The sequence below is a fragment of the Meles meles genome, chromosome 7 (assembly GCF_922984935.1).
Source record: "Meles meles chromosome 7, mMelMel3.1 paternal haplotype, whole genome shotgun sequence".
In the NCBI taxonomy this organism is placed as follows: Eukaryota; Metazoa; Chordata; class Mammalia; order Carnivora; family Mustelidae; genus Meles; species Meles meles.
The window spans coordinates 93,127,255-93,142,731 of record NC_060072.1 but is presented as its reverse complement, the minus strand read 5'-3'; the positions used below and the strand labels follow the sequence as shown (position 1 = coordinate 93,142,731).

At 36.0% G+C, this 15,477-nt stretch overlaps 2 pseudogenes; both read right to left on the bottom strand.

Moving 5' to 3' along the window:
- Window positions 1-9,098: 9,098 nt before the first annotated feature.
- On the bottom strand, window positions 9,099-11,340 carry LOC123946418 (annotated as a pseudogene).
- Window positions 11,341-11,520: 180 nt separating this feature from the next.
- LOC123946417 lies at window positions 11,521-14,449 on the bottom strand (annotated as a pseudogene).
- Between the last annotated feature and the right edge of the window lie 1,028 nt (window positions 14,450-15,477).

Below are 15,477 nucleotides of genomic sequence, written 5' to 3'. Positions count from 1 at the left end.
ATCTCTTCCAGCTGACTGACCTTTGCTTGTTCTCATGCGAATTGTCGGGTTCAAGAGGCAGAGAGGGGATGCATTCTTGGTTTCTTAATTCTTACACTCTGAACTGTCACAATTCCTCTGGTGCATCTCTTTGCAAAAGCAAGTCACGGGACTAAGCTAAATTCAAAGAATGATAAACAGACATTTTCCTGCTGAATGGAGCTGTAGCGTAACATTGCAAAGGACATGACCATTTTCCTACCCACCCACCATACAGCTCATGAAGAATCACATGATCACTAAAAGGCTGTGGTAACCATATTGCTGTCCTAGGGCTCCGTAACAAATTACCCCAAACTGGTGACTTAAAACCACAGAAATTCATTCTTTCACAGTTCAGGAGGCCAGAAGGCTGGTGGGTCTGAGGAAAAAAACTGTTGCATGCTTTTCTTCTAGGTTCTGGTGCTGGCCAACAAGCTTTAGTACTCCTGGCTTGCAGATGCATCTCTCCATCTTTGGCCTCCATCTTGATACGGCTGTCAGTCCTGTGGATCTGTGTATCTTTGTGTCTCTGAATCTCATCTTAAATTATGACCCTAGTCAGGGACGCCTGGGTAGCTCAGTTGGTTAAGCGACGGCCTTCGGCTCAGGTCATGATCCCAGCATCCTGGGATCGAGTCCCACATTGGGCTCCTTGCTCGGCAGGGAGCCTTCTCCCTCTGCCTCTGCCTGCCACGCTGTCTGCCTATGCTTGCTCTCTCCCTCTCTCTCTCTCTCTCTCTGACAAAAAAAAAATAATAATAATGACCCTAGTCATTGGATTTATGGCCCACCCCAATCTAGAATAACTTTATCATTACTGTAATTACATGTGTAAATTTCCTGTTTTCAAATAATGTCATATTCACACGTATCCGTTATTAGGAGCTCGACTTATCTCTGGGACGACGCAATTCCATTCAGAACAGTGATCATATATATATTGTATGGAATATGCTGAAGAGAAATCAAATACCTCTAGAATCATTAAAAACATAAGCCTGTAATTAAAAAACAAAGCAAAACAAATAAAATCCCAATCTATAAACAAGTGTATAAGAAAAAGAGAAAATGTCAGTTAACATGCAAACAGCTTCCTTTACTTTCTTTTGGCTCTTTGCTGTCTGTGTTCCCTTGCTAAACACAAGGCATGCTTCTTTTTCAACTTAAAGTTAAGCTCCTTTTGCAAACTTGTCCATGAAAAATCCTATCCCATCTGCTAACCACTTTGCCATTTATAATCCATACATTACTATTTATTGTTGTCAAATTTTTGTTTCATATAATTTTAGGTGTTCCTTTATGGATGACCAAAGTGAGTCTCAGAGAGTTTCTATCTTTATCAATGTCAATATGATAGCTAATGAAAGAGCCAGAAATAGCACCTAGATTTTTTTTAAAGATTTTATTTATTTATTTGACAGAGAGAGATCACAAGAGAGGCAGGCAGAGAGAAAGGAAGGGAAGCAGGCTCTCTGCTGAGCAGAGAGCCCAATGTGGGACTCGATCCCAGGACCCTAAGATCATGACCTGAGCTGAAGGCAGCGGCTAAACCCACTGAGCCATCCAGGTGCCCCAGAACCTAGATTTTTATTTTTATTTTCAGATTTCACTAATTTTGCTTTTTCCCGTTTTATTGAGATAAAATTGACATATAGCACCATACAAGCCAAAGGTATAAGTATATTGTCTTGACATATGTATATTACAAAATGATTACCATGTAAGTTTAGTTAATATCCATAAACTCATATAGTTACAAAAATTTTTCCCATGTGATAAGAACTTTCAGGATGCACTGTCTTAGAAACTCTCAAATTGGGGCACCTGTGTGACTCAGTGGGTTAAAGCCTATGCCTTCAGCTTGGTCATGATCCCAGGGTCTTGGGATCAAGCCCCACATAGGGCTCTATGCTCAGAGGGAAGCTTGCTTCCCATCTTCTCCCTCTACCTGCCACTCTGCCTACTTGTGATCTCTGTCTGTCAAATAAATAAATAAAATCTAAAAAAAAAAAAGAAAGAAAAGAAACTCTCAAATTTACCCTACACTGGCATTAACTGTAGTCATGTTGTACATTGTATATTATACATTGTACATCGCAGCCACGGTACTTATTTATCTTATAACTGAAAGTTTTTACCTTTTGGCCAACTTCGTGTATTCCCTTCCTATACACCTTGTCTCTGGTAACCACAAATCTGATCTCTTTTTTAATGAGTGTTTTTTAGATTCCACATATAAGTGAGATCGTACATTACTTGCCTGACTTAGTTTACTTAGCATAATGTCCTCAGGGTCCATCCATGTTATCATAAATGGCAGGATTTGATTCTTTTTGATGGTTAAATAGTATTCTATTGCATATATGTGTTATAAATATATTATACATTGTAAATAATACTGCAATGAACATGGGTGTGCATATATATCTCTTTGACATAGTGATTTCATTTCCTTTGGATACATACCCAGAAGTGGAATTGCTAGGACATACAATAGTTCTCACTTTATTTTTTTTTAATTTTTTTGAGGAACCATCATACTACATGTCCTATAGTGGCTGTTCCACTTTATATTCCTACCAAGAGTGCACTCGTGTTCCCTTTTTTCCACATCTTCCCCACTGTTTGTTATCTCTTGTCCTTTTGATGATAGCCATTCACTCCAACAAGTCCAAGGTGAAATTTCACTGTGGTTTTAATTTACATTTCCTTAATGATTAGTGGCTTTGAGCACATTTTCATGTACCTCTTGGGCATTTGAATATATTCTTAGGAAAAATGTCTGTTCAGGTCATCTTCCCATTTTCAAACTGGATTATTTGCAGATTTAAGCTGTTGAGTTGTATGAGTTCTTTTATATATTTTGGTTATTAATCCTGTATCAACTTTATAATTTGCAAATATATTCTCCCATTCCAAACAATTTTGCTGATTGTTTCTTTTGCTGTGCAGAAAATTTTCAGCTTGATGTAGTCCCTCCTACTTTGGTTGTTGTGGCTGTTGTTGTTGTTGTTGCTGCTTTTGCTTAAGGTATTATCCAAAAATCTTTGCTAGGACCTATGTCAAGAAGCATTTTCCCTGTTTTTTTGTAGGAGTTTTATGATTTCAGGTCTTACAGTTAAGTTTTAATCTGATTAAATTTTGTGAGTGGTATAAGATAAAGGTCTAGTTTCATTCTTTTACATGTGAATATCTAATTTTCCTAGCACCATTTATTGAAATGACTGTCTTTTCTCCATTGAGTACTCTTAGCTCCCCCATCAAATATTACTTGATGTCTATGCATTTAGGTTTTAAAAAGTAAGATACTTTTTTTCCTAACACTTGTTTGAATTTGCTTTATTCACATATGATTTTTGTTCACATTAAAATTTTAAAAATTGGGGTGCCTGGGTGGCTCAGTCGGTCAAGCCGCTGCCTTCGGCTCAGGTCATGATCTCAGGTCCTGGGATTGAGTCCCACATCAGGCTCTCTGCTCAGCGGGGAGCCTGCTTCCCTCTCTCTCTCTCTCTCTGCCTGCCTCTCTGCTTACTTGTGATCTCTCTCTCGCTGTCAAATAAATAAATAAATAAAATCTTTAAAAAAATTTTTTTTTAAATTGAGGGTCCCTGGGTGGTTCAGATAGTTGTACATCTGCCTTTGACTCAGGTCATGATCTCCAGGGCCTGGGGTCAAGTCCTGTGTCAGGCTCTGCTCAATGCCGAGTCTGCGTCTCCCTCTCCCTCTCCCTCTCCCCATGCTTGTGCTCTGTCTGTCTCTGTCTCTGTAGCTCTCTCAAATGAATAAAAAATATCTTTCAATATTTTAAAAAATTGATTAAACAAATTATCAGTTTTTTTCTATCAAACACTCCTCTACAAATTTGTCAAAGTTGTAGATGGAGAAAATACATCCAACTCATCTGAAAATTAATAATATCATTATAGTTTTTTAAATTTTATTTATTTATTTTTTGATAGAGAAAGAGAGAGGGAGAGAAAGAAACCACAAGCAGGAGAGGAGGGGCAGACTCTCTGCTCAGGAGGGAGTCTGATGAAGGACTCAATTCCAGGATCCTGGAATCATGACCTGAGCGGATATGCACTTAAGGTAGACGCTTTATTGATTGTGACACCCAGGTACCCATCATTATAGTTTTTTAAGACCACTTCCAAAAGCCTGTCTCAAATTATTTCTTCACCATCTCTAGATGGCCTTAAATCACATATAGAAGGTTATTCCCAACTAATTGATGATGAAGAGAGGTTTATGTCTCTACATATCAATATATTCCATATCTACGTATGCTCATGTAATTTTTCTTTTGATTTAGAATGTTCCTTTCATAATGTTTACATGCAAGCCATTTTGATAGAACTTACAAATTAATTCATTCAAAAGGAACTCTTGACTGTTTTTTATCCATTAAACCTCTTCATTAAAACAAAAACAAAGAAAACCAAAAACAAACAAACAAACAAACAAACAAACAAAAAACCCTGGAACTGACTTTTGATGATTTACACAGGAAAGATTGAAACAATGTTGAGAAGTATACCACATATAAAATGGGAAGGAAAATGCAAGAATAAACAGCATCCAGGACCACAGGTAAAATCCAGATTCAGTTGTGTAAACACACTGATGTGGTCACAACAAGAACATGGGACACCAGGGCTTAAGCTTGCACTACCAGCACTGAACACTGGGGACAGCCACTGCCATGGCAGTTTCCACTGTCCCCAGACACTGAGAGTGGCTGGTTTCATGTGAAACACTGTCCCCATTTCTTTGCATCCATAAATCAGAATTCAAAATCCGACTAGTTAAGCTTAGTATACAAGCCCACAAACTAGCTCTAAGGGAGTCTCATAAAATACTGTCTAGCCTTCACTTTATCCGTGGAAAATGGTTTTGCCTTCCCTAAAACTCAAAATGAGGAGTCCAGAGGCTAAGTGGTCAGTAAATCATCACTGTTCCCTCCCTTTTGAATATAGTGAATGGTAGTACCACAATGGAAAATCACTTTGCAACAAGCCTGTAGCACAGATAATGGCTCATGGGGGATAAATAGCTATTGAGTATTGGGTCCTGAATTCAAAACATTGATTATCTGACTACCAAGTATGTAGGTTTCATTCCATAATGAATCAGCATTTGAAGGATATTTTATTCACTCTACTACCTGAAAATCCACAGCACTCACTAACAATAATATTTTGTAGTCCGAGATTATAAATGTGTATTATGTGCATTTTGTAGCATTGATTTTGGCAATTGAGAATTTTGCTTTATCTCCTCATTATATAATTACATTTTTATGAATTGCTCTTAGGTTTTGTCTCCTAACCACAATTAAAACTCTATTTGGGCAGTGTTATTTCCTGCATGTTAAATATAAATATAAAGCAATGCTATACATTGGACTAGATTAACTAATTTGACCTGACCACCATTGAAATCAACCAGATAGACTTTTTAAGCTACATTGAAATATCAACATGTTAATTGTTCTTCTTGCCTCAGCCCTCATATATGTGACAGGATTGGATAACATGTAAAGTAAGATCTAACCAATTCTTATTTTAGGGGTGCCAGGGGTACCAGTTTTGGCCTTTGAAGACATCCCTCGACACTCAAAATTACAGACATTTGTAAGAAATATTTCCATAAAGTCTTCTAAATAACAATGTAAGGGCATATATATGGAAAAATCTATGGAATTGTAAACTTAAGAAAAATTCCTTTTTTTCATACAACTAAAAAAGACAATTATATCACCATTAAAAAAAGTGATGAAAATATTTATCCAAAGAAGACTCTGGAATTGTTGTTAGTGATAAAAATTTTAGCATTTTGGGGGGTGAACAATTCACCAAATAAGTCCTTCTAATCATGTCTTCAGATATAATAATGACTTTATTAATTAACTTTTAGAACTCTGAAGAAGAAATCAATTTGTAAATTGAGGATGGAGTTTGTGGCTCTGTGACTTAAAGTTATAAATTTATTTATACTTACATTAAATTTATAAAACTATATGTAAATTTGTAAATTGAGGATGACAAGCTTGATAAAAAGTCTCTTCAAGTGGTACTCTGACTTACATTAAATTTATGAATTGATTTATACTTACACTAAATTTATACCTTTATTTATAAATTTATAAATTTATTCATCCTTACATTAAATTCATAAAACTATATGAAGTATATAGGTATAACTGTATTAAAAAACTATATGAAACATAATGATTATATTATAAATGCCCAAAGAAGCCGTGGACTTTAAATCAGACAAGATGTGAAATAAGTGAATACCTTTTGAAAATTTTTCTTGCAACTTACAGGAGGAAATTAATTTTACATTTCACTCAAAACATAAAAATGTATAACTAAAGCATACCGTTTCATATATGGGATCTAATCTATATATTCTGTTATTCTAACAATAGTACTATCAAACACTCAGACAGAGTTTATTATGTGTCAGGTGTTTCCATAAACTCTTTTCATAAATTACTATTATTCTATTCTTGATTTTATTATGCTAGCTTATTAAACACATACACATTCACTACTAAACTGATTTTACAACCTCACAATCTACTCATGAGTCACATTCAAATAGTAGAAAACCAGGGACACCTGAGTGACTCAGTCAGTCAAGCATCTGACTCTTGATTTCTGCTCAGGTCATGATTTTAGGGTCATAGGAATGAGCCCCATGTCAGGCTCCATCCTCAGTGGGAAACTTGCTTGAGATTTTTCTCACTCTCCCTCTACCCCTCCTGCTGTGCTTTCTGTATCTTTCAAATAAATAAAGAGATCTATTTTAAAAAGAAAAAGGAAAAGAAAAGAAAACCATTGCAGTAGTCTTACCAGATGGTCACTGAATTTAGCAATGTTAATTTGGAATATGTGAGTTAAGCTTAAACAATTAAAAGGCCATTGAAGGAGAAAGATTTAAAGGTACTGATATTTCCAAATATCCCAAATTCCCATTATGCTCAATGGATATAAACTTCTGGAAATCACAATTAAATTAAAATAAATATGACAAATTGCAATTTGTGGTGATTTTAGATTTCTCTGACATATTGACCAAGAATGATAGAGGCTAGTTGCTGCTTAAAGAAAAATCTATACAATTGAGAAAAATGTTGGCTAATGAAGACTGAGAACAACAGATATTATTGGTATAATTTGCATATTCAATATATATCTTTATGAGAGTGGGAATGTGAAATTTTCCACAATTACGTTTGACACAATTTCATTTTGTCTTCTTAGTTGATTTAAGGCACTTATGGCCTTACAGACAAAATTTCCATGTATAAGTGGTACTTTATCAGGATGAAAATGTCCTAGAGATTTTTTAAGAAATTAACATATTGAATTTCAAATGTAGAAGGGTCTGAATTTGAATTCCTGTGACTACCTCTCAATAACCCTACCTTGTTAAGATTCTTAAATTTTCTGATCCTAATTCATCTTTTATGAAAAATAAATGTATAATAGGATCTACCTGTTGGGTTGTTGCAAGGACATTTTTTTAGGATTTTATTTAAGGATTTTTAGGATTTATTTAATTATTTGAGAGAGAGAGAAAGAGCATGATCATGGGGAGGACAGAAGGATAGTGAAAAGCAGTCTCCCCACTGAGCAGGGAGCCCAATGCAGGACTTGATCCAAAGACTCTGGGATCATGAACTGAACTGAAGGCAGACGTTCAACTGACTGAGCCACCTGGACACCCCAGGAGAGCATTTATTAATGCTTTGATAAATCATGTTGGCTATTATTATCACTATTCTTGCTTTTACTATAGTGGAAAGAAGTATTTCTTGTTTAAATTCTAAGCAACAACTAATGAATAAAAATTAATAAGCAAGCCTGGATGGCTCAGTCAGTTGATTGTGAGAGTCCTGGTTTTTGGTTCAAGTCATGATTTCAGGATCATGAGATTGAGCCCCCTGTCAGGCTTTGCACTCAGCATGGAATCTGCTTGAGATTCTCTTTCCCTCCTCCTTCCCTTCTTTCTCCCTCTCAAATAAATAATCTTTAAACAATAAAATAAAAAATAATAGATGATTAGGCCAATGATCAAAGAGGTCCAGAATCATATTATGAAATATTCATATGAAGGTAATCTTATTATATAACCTCATTTAAAGCAGCAACCTATATAAAGAATTTGCACTGTGAATCCTTGGCAACTACAAGTCTCCACTTTTCAATACATCTTTCTAAAACTTACTTAAAGCACATTACAAGATTATATTTGCATCATATTATATGCAGAATATATAGGGGTCTCTGGTGAATATTTTCATTTATGCTTCATAACTTTTCTATTCTGATCTGTGCCCCACAAGGCAGGCCTTTATGTACTGCATTGGCAGAAATTCTTGTCCTGTGTTTCAGATTTAGTTTGATGAAGAACAGGCATCAGCAGATTTGAGAGTTAGAATAGCATAAGACCGAGGCACCTGGGTGGCTCAGTGGGTTAAAGCCTCTGCCTTTGGCTCAGGTTATGATCCCAGGGTCCTGGGATCGAGCCCCACATCGGGCTCTCTGCTCCACGGGGAGCCTGCTTCCTCCTCTCTCTCTGCCTGCCTCTCTGCCTAGTTGTGATTTCTCTCTGTCAAATAAATAAAATATTAAAAACAAAACAAATCAAAAAAAAAAAACTTAGAAAAAAAAGAATAGCATAAGACCAGGATGGCTGCCTTTTTCCTTTAAAGAACAGGGCTCCAGTTGTGTGGCTTTACATATAGTTGTAGCATCCACCAGGTTCCAGGTAATACATCTTCTCCTTACCCCTTCAGATCAGGACTTGTGTATTTTCCATCATTTGAGTTGTGTGACAATTATCTAGTCTTGCCCCCCAATTCACAAACAGAGCCCTCATAAATATTCACTCAATTATCCCAAGAGTACCATCTGTCTATTGCTGGGAGTCTGACTGATACACGGAGACCCATCTATCACAGCAAGTGACACTGAAAAAATCAGAGCTAATCTTGCACTCCTTTTAAGCTTTGGTCTGTGGGTTCTCCTGTCTCTTCTTTGTTTAGAAACGCTACGCAATGGAACTCAAAACACTTCTAACTTCTGCAAGACTTTTCGAGTAAATGTCCTCTTGACTGTGCCCTTCACTTCATTGTTCCTGAGGCTGTAGATGATGGGGTTTAACGTAGGAGTGATGACAGTGTAGGACAATGACACTAGCTTCTTGCTCTCAGGGGACTGGTTGGATTTGGGCCTTAGGTAGGTCAAGCTGGCTGTTCCATAGAAAAGGGATACCACAATGAGGTGTGATGAACAAATAGAGAATGCCTTCTGGCAACCAGTAGTAGAGGACACCCTCAGGATAGTGATGATAATGCAGGTATAGGAGACCAAAATGAGGGAGAAGGGAAACATGATAAATAGTAGCGTGGAAGCAAGTGCTTGCATTTCATACATGGTTGTATCCTGAGTGACTAGTTTCAGCACTGGAGGACCATCACAAAAAAAGTGGTCTATAGTATTTGGTCCACAGAAAGGAAGGGTCATCAACCAAGCTCTCTATAGCATAGAGACAGGAACACGAGACATCCAAGAGCCGACAGCCATCCATAAGCATAGGGACCTACTCATTATGACTGAATACCGGAGAGGGTTACCAATAGCCACAAAGTGATCATATGCCATCATAGACAGGAGAAAACATTCAGAGCTGCCAAAGAAGAAGAAAAAGTACATCTAGATCCCACAGCCTACAAAAGCAATGATTTTCCCTGGAGACACTAGATCCACCAGCATCTCCAGCACCATGACTAAGGTGAAACAGACTTCAAGAAGTGATAGGTTTTGGAGAAAGAAGTACATGGGTGTTTGAAGAGCAGGATCCATACTGATGACTGTGATGATAAGGAAGTTGCCCAACAAAGTGACTGTATAGATGATGAGGAACAAAATAAAGAGGGAAAATTGCATCTCAGCGTTATTTGTAAAATGGAGAAGAATCAATTCAGTGACTTTGGTGTGATTTTCACAAATCCTATCTTAGAGTATTTTCTCTGTAATAATCAAAAAATATATATCAAAGGATGGTGTTTAGATATAGATATGACTTTAAAAATATCCATAAAAGCCATAACTGCATCTCTGTGCTCACATATCTCACCATTCTATTTCTCTGAAGCAGAATGTTTAAAATAAGATAAAATTAAGAAAAAATGTATCTTTTTTTCATTTTATTTTATTTAATTTTTTATTTTATTTCTTTTCAGTGTTCCAGCATTCATTGTAAATGCACCACAACCAGTGCTCCATGCAATACGTGACCTCCATAATACCCACCACCAGGGTCCCCCAACCTCCCACCCCCACCCCTTCAAAACCTCAGATTGTTTTTCAGAGTCCATAGTTTCTCATGGTTCATCTCCCCCTCCATTTTCTGTCAACTCCCTTCTCCTCTCCATCTCCTCATGTACTCCGTGTTAGAGTATATCTTTTTTTAATGGGTTATATACATTTCTATAATATATTTCTAGTCATAATATTCAATGTTTTGTTATTTACTTATTTATTTCTAAAGATTTATTTATCGGATGGAGGGAGAGAGTGAAAGGAGTGGCAGAGGGAGGAGTGGGAATGACTCTCAAGCAGACTGTGGGGAACCCAACATGGGGTTTGATCTCATGACCCTGAGACCATGACTAGGGCCAAAAATAAGAGTTGGGCACTTTACTGAATAGTCATCCAGGTGCCCGTAGACAACTATGTTTTAGAACAAAGTTTAATATCAGAAGTAGGAAAGGTCATTTCAAAATGATGGAGATCAATTTATTAAAATGGCATAGAAATTCTCTGATTTTATGCTCTTAATAACAGAGTTTCAAATTATCTGAATCAAAAACTGATAGAACGTAAGCAAAAATGGACAAATACATAATAGGATATTCCAATACTCCTTTCTCAATAACTGGCAGAACAAATAAGCAGAAAATCAGTAAGGATATGGAGGATTTGAACAATGTTATGGACTAATGACTAATGGATAAAAAAACTAGGCAGAAGATTAACAAGGAAAATGAGGACTTGAAAACTTATGAACCAGTGTTAACTGACATCTACAGAATAATCCACCCAATAAGAGAAGAATATATTCATTTTAAATGTACACTGAACATTTGTCAAGATAAACTATACTCTGAACCATAAAACAAATCATTGTGCAAGAACATTCAACTTTCACAAAATATGTTCTTAAAATTGTGTATTAAAAGAGGGATCTCCAGGAAACCCATAAGTATTTAGAAACTGAATAGCAAACTTAAAAATTACTCATGTTCCAAAAAATAAACCTAAGGGAAATTTATAAACATGGTTTCACTGGTGAATTTTACTAAACATTCAAAGAATAAATGCCAGTCCTTTTCAAAGAGTGCTAAAAATTTGAAGACAGGGACACTTTCAAATTCATTTATATCAGGTCAGTGTTACCCTGATTCCCAAGTCAGACATGTTACTACAGCTGGAGAATTTTGGTCTGCATATCAGCCCAGCCAGGATGAAACTCATATTGCTTGAACTTTGCTTCCCTGTCTTCAGCAACTTTCTGATATTTTTTCAATGGTAACTTTGTAGAATTCTGAGCTCCTCTCCTTTAGCCAGTTGCTCTTTATAGAATACATCCTGCCTCTTTATCACTTGATCTTTCTCTTCCAGTTGTTTAGCCAGGTGCTTCCTTGGTTTGTTCTTCTTCACTTGATATCCTTCTGTGAAGAATTGCTCTGGTTAATTGCTCATTGGCAAAAGCCCTCTCAGTTCAGTTCTTTGCCTTGCTTTAGTTGTTTCTGATTTTCCAACTCTTTCTTGGTTTGCTCCAATGCCTGCTCCTCAGCCACTCTTCTTTCAATTCTTCATCAGAAAGTGAGGAACCATAAGCACCAGAATACTGTTGAGACTTTGGACCAGATGGGAAGATTTCCTTCATACACTCAATCACATTTTCCAAAAGCCAGATGTCTTTTACCATGGTGATGTTCTCATTCTCTTCCACCTGGAAGTGACCTTGTGGGTGCTGGTGATCTCATGGCTCTTGCTTCTGTCCCTGCAGAGACTTAGTATGGACCCAAAAGCACTACGGACCCCACCAGGAAAGATTCACATGGACATGTCCAGACTCTTTGCAGGGAAGGAGCAAGGACAAAACCCCAAGAAGAAGCAAAGAGAATGTGCCAATCCTTAGGATTGTCTTAAATTCTCTTTTTCCTACTTTATTATTAGTGTATAGAAATACAATGGATTTATGTACATTGATTTTGTATCCTGTGACTTTATCGAATTCATTTATCAGTTCTAGTAGTTTTTTGGTGGACTCCTTAGGGTTTTTTATGTATGTAGAGTATTATGTCATTTGCAAACAGTTAAAGTTTTACTTATTTCTTACCAATTTGGGTGCCTTTTATTTTTTTCTTGTCTAATTGTTGTGGCTAGAACTTCTAGTACTATGTTGAAAAAGGGGTGAGAGTGGACATCTTTGTCTTCCTGATATTATGGGGAAAGTTCTCAGTTTTTCGCCACTGAGTATGATGTTAGCTGTGGATTTTTTCATATACAGCCTTTATTAGGTTGAGGTATGTTCCTTCTAAACCTACTTTGTGGAGGGTTTTTATCATGAAAGGATGTTGTACTTTGTCAAATGCTTTTTCTGCATCTATTGAAATGGTCATATGGTTTCTGTCCTTGCTCTAATTGATGTGATGTATCACATCGATTGATTTTCAATACTGAACGACACTTACATTCTGAGAATAAATCCTAGTTGATCATGGTGAATGATTTTTAAATGTATTGTTTGATTCAGTGTGCTAATATTTTGTTGAGGATTTATTTTTTTTTAATTTTTGTTTATTAATTTTTAATTAATATGTAATGTATTATTTGCTTCAGGGGTACAGGTCTGTGAATCATCATTGTTGAGGATTTTTGCATTTTTGCATCTATGTGTATCAGATATATTGGTTTGTAGTTCTCTTTTTCTGGGGCATTTTTATCTGGTTTTGGAGTCAGAGTAATTCTGGCCTCGTAGAATGAATTTGGAAGCTTTCCTTCACCTTTTTTTTTTTTTTTTTTTGGAGTGGTTTGAGAAAAATAGGTATATACTGTTCTTTAAATATTTGGTAAAATTCACCTGTGAAGCCATCTGACTCTGGACTTCTGTTTGTTAGGAGTTTTCTGATTACTGATTCTATTTCATTGCTGATAATTGGTCTGTTCAAATTTTCTATTTCTTCTTGATACAGTTTTGGGAGGTTATATGTTTCTAGGAATTTATCCATTTCTTCTAGGTTGTACAATTTGTTGGCATATAATTTTTCCTACTATTCTCTTATAATTGTATTTCTGTGGTGTTGGTTGTTATTTCTACTCTTTCATTTATTTTTTTTAAGATTTTTACTTACTTATTTGAAAGAAAGAGAAAAAGAGAGAGAGCATGCATGAGTGGAGTGAGGGGCAGAGGGAGAAGTCTCAAGCAGACTTTGAGCTGAGCATGGAGACTGACACAGGGCTTGATCCCATGACCCTAAAATCATGAACTGAGCTGAAACCAAGAGCTGGATACCTAACTGACTGAGCCACCCAGGTGCCACTCCTCTTTCACTTCTAATTTTTTTTTTTGTTTGAGTTCTCTCTGTCTTTTTTGGATGGGTCTGGTTAAATTAGGTTTACCAATTTGCTCATCTTTGAAAAGAACCAGCTTCTGATTTCATTGACCTGATTTATTCTTTTCCTAATTTTTTTTTCATTTATTTCTCTTCTAATTTTTACTGTTTCTTTTCTTCTACTGATTCTAGATTTTATTTGTTCTTTTTCCTAGCTCCCTTAGGTGTAAGGTTAGGTTGTTTATTCTAGATTTTTCTTGCTTCTTGGGGTAGTCTGCATTGCTGTAAACTTCCCTCTTAGGACAGCTTTTGCTGCATATCAATGATTTTGGAACATTGTGTTTTCATTTTCATTTGTCTGCATTTTTTTTTTTAATTTTCTCTTTGATTTCTCTGTTGGTCTATTCATTGCTTAATAGCATGTTATTTAACCTCTATGTGGGTAAATTTGTGGCTTTCCAGATTTAGGCTCGAATATTTTGAATATATCCATTAAATCCATCTGGACCAATATGTCATTTAAAGTCATTGTTGCCTGGGCACCTGGGTGGCTCAGTGGTTTAGGCCGCTGCTTTCGGCTCAGGTCATGATCTCAGGGTCCTGGAATCGAGTCCCGCATGGGGTTCTCTGCTCGGCAGGGAGCCTGCTTCCCTTTCACTCTCTCTGCCTGCCTCTCTGCCTACTTGTGATCTCTCTCTCTGTCAAATAAATAAATAAAATCTTTTAAAAAATTTAAAAAAATAAAGTCATTGTTGCCTTATAAATTACCTGTTTAGATGATCTGTCCATTGATGTAAGTAGGATGTTAAAGTCTCCTACTATTATTTTATTTTCTATTATTTATTTACTTTATGTTTGTTATTAATATTTTATGTATTTGGGTGCTCCCCTGTTAGATGCATAAATATTTGCAATTGTTATATTTTTCTGTTGGATTGTCCTATTTATGGTTATATACTTTCCTTCTTTGTCTTTTGTTATAGTCTTTGTTTTAAAATTTATTTTTTCCGAAATAAGTATTGCTACCCCAGGTTTCTTTTCACTTCCACTGGCATGATAAATACTTTTTCCATCCCCTGATTTTCAATTCGAGGTCTGAAAAAAGTCCCTTGTGGGCAGCATGTAGATGGGTCTTACTTTTTTATCTATTTCATCATTCTGTATCTTTTGATTGGAGTGTTCAATCTGTTTACAGTCAAAGTAATTATTGATAGGCATGTATGTGTCACCATTTTGTTACTTGTTTTATGGTTATTTTTGTAGTTCTTTGTTCCTTTATTCTCTTGATCTCTTCTTTTGGGGTTTGATGGCTTTTTTTTTTTAGTCAAATATTTGAATTACTTTCTCTTAATTTTTTACCTATTACTGTTTTTTTGATTTGAAGTTGCTGTTAGATTTATATGCAACATTTTATGTACATAACAGTCTAATATTAAGTTGATGGTCACTTTAAGTTTGAACCCATTCTAAAAATACTAAATGTTTACTCCTCCTGTGCTCCTCTATTTTACATACATGGTGTTATACTTTAAATCCTTTTTTGGTGAATCCCTTGACTGATTTTTATAGGTATACTTAAAATTATTGGTTTTGTACCTCCTACTTTTTAAATTAAAAAAAATTAAAACAATTTCATTTATTTATTTATTTGAGAGAAAGAGAAAGAAAAAATGAGGAGGAGTGAGGGAGAAACAGTGGAAGAGGGACAAGCAGACTCCATGCTGAGTGTGGAGCCCCACATGGGGCTCGATCCCAGAATGCTGAGATCATGACCTGAGCCAAAATCAAGAGTCAGATACTTAATGGACTGGGTCTCC